At 43.3% G+C, this 6,968-nt stretch overlaps 4 pseudogenes; all 4 read left to right on the top strand.

Moving 5' to 3' along the window:
- Positions 1-1,135: 1,135 nt before the first annotated feature.
- Positions 1,136-1,399, top strand: LOC130307062 (U2 spliceosomal RNA; annotated as a pseudogene).
- A 1,476-nt stretch (positions 1,400-2,875) lies between these two features.
- On the top strand, positions 2,876-3,139 carry LOC130307075 (U2 spliceosomal RNA; annotated as a pseudogene).
- Positions 3,140-4,618: 1,479 nt separating this feature from the next.
- On the top strand, positions 4,619-4,882 carry LOC130307061 (U2 spliceosomal RNA; annotated as a pseudogene).
- A 1,482-nt stretch (positions 4,883-6,364) lies between these two features.
- LOC130307066 (U2 spliceosomal RNA) lies at positions 6,365-6,628 on the top strand (annotated as a pseudogene).
- The last annotated feature ends 340 nt before the right edge of the window (positions 6,629-6,968 follow it).

Below are 6,968 nucleotides of genomic sequence, written 5' to 3'. Positions count from 1 at the left end.
ATGATAAAAACAAAATTTACCATCCATTGATGGATGGGAAATCCGCCATGAGGCATTTGTTTTTAGAAACTGCTGCTCACAACCAATGTTGCAATGGAGTGTCTCCATCTGCTGGTGGTATTGGAAAGGCATTAGTGCTATGACAGGGTCTGAAGAAGAAGAAGAAGAAGAAGAAGAAGAAGACGGAAAAAAATATATATAAAAAGAAAAAGAGAGAGAGAGAGAGAGACTGACTTAGTGAGCGAGTGAGTGAGAGAGTGAGAGTGAGTGAGAGTGAATGAGTGAGTGAGTGATTGAGTGAGTGAGTGAGTGAGTGAGAACAAATGAGTTAAAGCAAGTGAGTGAGAGAGATCGAATGAATGAAAGTCTGAATGACAGAAAGAAAAAAGGATGAAGAAAGAAGCATGAAGAAAAAAAAATGTATATGGAGTTGCTGACATGAGTGCAATCTACAAAGCCGTTGAGGCTGATCCTCATGGGAGGATTATTGCACCAGGACCCTTAGCACTTTTAAAATGCCATTCAATGCCACGGGCTAGATGTAAACTGCAGATGACCATGTTGTGGTAGTTACCATGGATACCCAAGTGATGTGTGAGCTAACACATAGGCCCAACAGATTCCAAGAAGGCCAGAATCACCAGCGGCACCACCATCGATTGTCAGGTCACCCGGATTCAGCAAATACCAGAGTCCAAAATGATGCAGGTTTATACTGTTAATTTTCAGTTTATCGTTACAGTTGGTGTTATTCCATGTCGGAAGGGACGCAGCTACAGCCAGTGGGGTAACTAGAGACAGGCAGGCAGCTATGTGCAACAAAGGTAGGCGTGTTGTTTTCATATGCAGATCTGAAATATTGTCTTATATGCAAGAGAAGGAGTGATGGGGGTTCAGGCAAAAGCCAGGCTATGGATTGCATTGCTAAATGCTCCATCAGAGTGCAATGGTCGCCTGTCCTTTTTTTAAGTGATGATGTGGGTTTAGCCTGTGCTGTATGTATGTATGGGTGGCTGACTGCCACCCACCCAGAAAGTGTATGGGAGGCTGGTTGGCTGCCAGCCTTCCTTCCATTCCTATGAGTAATGTGAGTGCTCATGAAGGGGACATGGTTGGGTCCACCCCTTTCCCGGTTATCCCCTCTAGGCCTTTTGGCTTAGATCAAGTGTAAAAAAAGAAAGGATCTTGCGACAGATCGCATCCTGAGGCACGTTTTTTTTTGTGTGAATACTTGCACTTGGGTGACTTGTGAGCACATACTGATACATACGTTCCCTATCTGGGGACCATAAATTAAATGGATTTTTGAGAAAGGGAGCTGATTTGGAAGCTTGCTTCTGTCGCCCTATGCATTGACCCGATGTGGCAGTATCTTCGGGTAGTGAACAGTGCACCACCCCATTCCAGTGTTAAACAAGAAAGATTCTCATTTAATCCTCCGTGGGTGAGAATTTGAGTTTGAGAATTGGAGACCAAAATGATGAGTTGCACTGACTGGTTTATGAACGTCTATTCATTTAGCGTTTTAATGACCATGTTTGCACACTGATTGGTGTAAAAAAATAAAATAAAACTAAATAATAATAATCTAGCACACCTGTGCAGGTTTGACATGACATGACAGGTAGCTGTCTTGTGGGTGGTGCTGAATCCTGTTAAATGACATGAGGGTCTCATGCCTATACACAAGGGTGTGTCATTGCTGTTGCTTGACCATGCATTGGTTTCTGTGGTCAGTGAATGATAAAAACAAAATTTACCATCCATTGATGGATGGGAAATCCGCCATGAGGCATTTGTTTTTAGAAACTGCTGCTCACAACCAATGTTGCAATGGAGTGTCTCCATCTGCTGGTGGTATTGGAAAGGCATTAGTGCTATGACAGGGTCTGAAGAAGAAGAAGAAGAAGAAGAAGAAGAAGACGGAAAAAAATATATATAAAAAGAAAAAGAGAGAGAGAGAGAGAGACTGACTTAGTGAGCGAGTGAGTGAGAGAGTGAGAGTGAGTGAGAGTGAATGAGTGAGTGAGTGATTGAGTGAGTGAGTGAGTGAGTGAGAACAAATGAGTTAAAGCAAGTGAGTGAGAGAGATCGAATGAATGAAAGTCTGAATGACAGAAAGAAAAAAGGATGAAGAAAGAAGCATGAAGAAAAAAAAATGTATATGGAGTTGCTGACATGAGTGCAATCTACAAAGCCGTTGAGGCTGATCCTCATGGGAGGATTATTGCACCAGGACCCTTAGCACTTTTAAAATGCCATTCAATGCCACGGGCTAGATGTAAACTGCAGATGACCATGTTGTGGTAGTTACCATGGATACCCAAGTGATGTGTGAGCTAACACATAGGCCCAACAGATTCCAAGAAGGCCAGAATCACCAGCGGCACCACCATCGATTGTCAGGTCACCCGGATTCAGCAAATACCAGAGTCCAAAATGATGCAGGTTTATACTGTTAATTTTCAGTTTATCGTTACAGTTGGTGTTATTCCATGTCGGAAGGGACGCAGCTACAGCCAGTGGGGTAACTAGAGACAGGCAGGCAGCTATGTGCAACAAAGGTAGGCGTGTTGTTTTCATATGCAGATCTGAAATATTGTCTTATATGCAAGAGGAGGAGTGATGGGGGTTCAGGCAAAAGCCAGGCTATGGATTGCATTGCTAAATGCTCCATCAGAGTGCAATGGTCGCCTGTCCTTTTTTTAAGTGATGATGTGGGTTTAGCCTGTGCTGTATGTATGTATGGGTGGCTGACTGCCACCCACCCAGAAAGTGTATGGGAGGCTGGTTGGCTGCCAGCCTTCCTTCCATTCCTATGAGTAATGTGAGTGCTCATGAAGGGGACATGGTTGGGTCCACCCCTTTCCCGGTTATCCCCTCTAGGCCTTTTGGCTTAGATCAAGTGTAAAAAAAGAAAGGATCTTGCGACAGATCGCATCCTGAGGCACGTTTTTTTTTGTGTGAATACTTGCACTTGGGTGACTTGTGAGCACATACTGATACATACATTCCCTATCTGGGGACCATAAATTAAATGGATTTTTGAGAAAGGGAGCTGATTTGGAAGCTTGCTTCTGTCGCCCTATGCATTGACCCGATGTGGCAGTATCTTCGGGTAGTGAACAGTGCACCACCCCATTCCAGTGTTAAACAAGAAAGATTCTCATTTAATCCTCCGTGGGTGAGAATTTGAGTTTGAGAATTGGAGACCAAAATGATGAGTTGCACTGACTGGTTTATGAACGTCTATTCATTTAGCGTTTTAATGACCATGTTTGCACACTGATTGGTGTAAAAAAATAAAATAAAACTAAATAATAATAATCTAGCACACCTGTGCAGGTTTGACATGACATGACAGGTAGCTGTCTTGTGGGTGGTGCTGAATCCTGTTAAATGACATGAGGGTCTCATGCCTATACACAAGGGTGTGTCATTGCTGTTGCTTGACCATGCATTGGTTTCTGTGGTCAGTGAATGATAAAAACAAAATTTACCATCCATTGATGGATGGGAAATCCGCCATGAGGCATTTGTTTTTAGAAACTGCTGCTCACAACCAATGTTGCAATGGAGTGTCTCCATCTGCTGGTGGTATTGGAAAGGCATTAGTGCTATGACAGGGTCTGAAGAAGAAGAAGAAGAAGAAGAAGAAGAAGAAGACGGAAAAAAATATATATAAAAAGAAAAAGAGAGAGAGAGAGAGAGACTGACTTAGTGAGCGAGTGAGTGAGAGAGTGAGAGTGAGTGAGAGTGAATGAGTGAGTGAGTGATTGAGTGAGTGAGTGAGTGAGTGAGAACAAATGAGTTAAAGCAAGTGAGTGAGAGAGATCGAATGAATGAAAGTCTGAATGACAGAAAGAAAAAAGGATGAAGAAAGAAGCATGAAGAAAAAAAAATGTATATGGAGTTGCTGACATGAGTGCAATCTACAAAGCCGTTGAGGCTGATCCTCATGGGAGGATTATTGCACCAGGACCCTTAGCACTTTTAAAATGCCATTCAATGCCACGGGCTAGATGTAAACTGCAGATGACCATGTTGTGGTAGTTACCATGGATACCCAAGTGATGTGTGAGCTAACACATAGGCCCAACAGATTCCAAGAAGGCCAGAATCACCAGCGGCACCACCATCGATTGTCAGGTCACCCGGATTCAGCAAATACCAGAGTCCAAAATGATGCAGGTTTATACTGTTAATTTTCAGTTTATCGTTACAGTTGGTGTTATTCCATGTCGGAAGGGACGCAGCTACAGCCAGTGGGGTAACTAGAGACAGGCAGGCAGCTATGTGCAACAAAGGTAGGCGTGTTGTTTTCATATGCAGATCTGAAATATTGTCTTATATGCAAGAGGAGGAGTGATGGGGGTTCAGGCAAAAGCCAGGCTATGGATTGCATTGCTAAATGCTCCATCAGAGAGCAATGGTCGCCTGTCCTTTTTTTAAGTGATGATGTGGGTTTAGCCTGTGCTGTATGTATGTATGGGTGGCTGACTGCCACCCACCCAGAAAGTGTATGGGAGGCTGGTTGGCTGCCAGCCTTCCTTCCATTCCTATGAGTAATGTGAGTGCTCATGAAGGGGACATGGTTGGGTCCACCCCTTTCCCGGTTATCCCCTCTAGGCCTTTTGGCTTAGATCAAGTGTAAAAAAAGAAAGGATCTTGCGACAGATCGCATCCTGAGGCACGTTTTTTTTTGTGTGAATACTTGCACTTGGGTGACTTGTGAGCACATACTGATACATACGTTCCCTATCTGGGGACCATAAATTAAATGGATTTTTGAGAAAGGGAGCTGATTTGGAAGCTTGCTTCTGTCGCCCTATGCATTGACCCGATGTGGCAGTATCTTCGGGTAGTGAACAGTGCACCACCCCATTCCAGTGTTAAACAAGAAAGATTCTCATTTAATCCTCCGTGGGTGAGAATTTGAGTTTGAGAATTGGAGACCAAAATGATGAGTTGCACTGACTGGTTTATGAACGTCTATTCATTTAGCGTTTTAATGACCATGTTTGCACACTGATTGGTGTAAAAAAATAAAATAAAACTAAATAATAATAATCTAGCACACCTGTGCAGGTTTGACATGACATGACAGGTAGCTGTCTTGTGGGTGGTGCTGAATCCTGTTAAATGACATGAGGGTCTCATGCCTATACACAAGGGTGTGTCATTGCTGTTGCTTGACCATGCATTGGTTTCTGTGGTCAGTGAATGATAAAAACAAAATTTACCATCCATTGATGGATGGGAAATCCGCCATGAGGCATTTGTTTTTAGAAACTGCTGCTCACAACCAATGTTGCAATGGAGTGTCTCCATCTGCTGGTGGTATTGGAAAGGCATTAGTGCTATGACAGGGTCTGAAGAAGAAGAAGAAGAAGAAGAAGAAGAAGAAGAAGACGGAAAAAAATATATATAAAAAGAAAAAGAGAGAGAGAGAGAGAGACTGACTTAGTGAGCGAGTGAGTGAGAGAGTGAGAGTGAGTGAGAGTGAATGAGTGAGTGAGTGATTGAGTGAGTGAGTGAGTGAGTGAGAACAAATGAGTTAAAGCAAGTGAGTGAGAGAGATCGAATGAATGAAAGTCTGAATGACAGAAAGAAAAAAGGATGAAGAAAGAAGCATGAAGAAAAAAAAATGTATATGGAGTTGCTGACATGAGTGCAATCTACAAAGCCGTTGAGGCTGATCCTCATGGGAGGATTATTGCACCAGGACCCTTAGCACTTTTAAAATGCCATTCAATGCCACGGGCTAGATGTAAACTGCAGATGACCATGTTGTGGTAGTTACCATGGATACCCAAGTGATGTGTGAGCTAACACATAGGCCCAACAGATTCCAAGAAGGCCAGAATCACCAGCGGCACCACCATCGATTGTCAGGTCACCCGGATTCAGCAAATACCAGAGTCCAAAATGATGCAGGTTTATACTGTTAATTTTCAGTTTATCGTTACAGTTGGTGTTATTCCATGTCGGAAGGGACGCAGCTACAGCCAGTGGGGTAACTAGAGACAGGCAGGCAGCTATGTGCAACAAAGGTAGGCGTGTTGTTTTCATATGCAGATCTGAAATATTGTCTTATATGCAAGAGAAGGAGTGATGGGGGTTCAGGCAAAAGCCAGGCTATGGATTGCATTGCTAAATGCTCCATCAGAGTGCAATGGTCGCCTGTCCTTTTTTTAAGTGATGATGTGGGTTTAGCCTGTGCTGTATGTATGTATGGGTGGCTGACTGCCACCCACCCAGAAAGTGTATGGGAGGCTGGTTGGCTGCCAGCCTTCCTTCCATTCCTATGAGTAATGTGAGTGCTCATGAAGGGGACATGGTTGGGTCCACCCCTTTCCCGGTTATCCCCTCTAGGCCTTTTGGCTTAGATCAAGTGTAAAAAAAGAAAGGATCTTGCGACAGATCGCATGCTGAGGCACGTTTTTTTTTGTGTGAATACTTGCACTTGGGTGACTTGTGAGCACATACTGATACATACGTTCCCTATCTGGGGACCATAAATTAAATGGATTTTTGAGAAAGGGAGCTGATTTGGAAGCTTGCTTCTGTCGCCCTATGCATTGACCCGATGTGGCAGTATCTTCGGGTAGTGAACAGTGCACCACCCCATTCCAGTGTTAAACAAGAAAGATTCTCATTTAATCCTCCGTGGGTGAGAATTTGAGTTTGAGAATTGGAGACCAAAATGATGAGTTGCACTGACTGGTTTATGAACGTCTATTCATTTAGCATTTTAATGACCATGTTTGCACACTGATTGGTGTAAAAAAATAAAATAAAACTAAATAATAATAATCTAGCACACCTGTGCAGGTTTGACATGACATGACAGGTAGCTGTCTTGTGGGTGGTGCTGAATCCTGTTAAATGACATGAGGGTCTCATGCCTATACACAAGGGTGTGTCATTGCTGTTGCTTGACCATGCATTGGTTTCTGTGGTCAGTG

This window comes from Hyla sarda, unplaced genomic scaffold, assembly GCF_029499605.1.
Source record: "Hyla sarda isolate aHylSar1 unplaced genomic scaffold, aHylSar1.hap1 scaffold_1415, whole genome shotgun sequence".
Classification (NCBI taxonomy): Eukaryota; Metazoa; Chordata; class Amphibia; order Anura; family Hylidae; genus Hyla; species Hyla sarda.
This window is presented reverse-complemented; position numbering and strand designations above follow the sequence as displayed.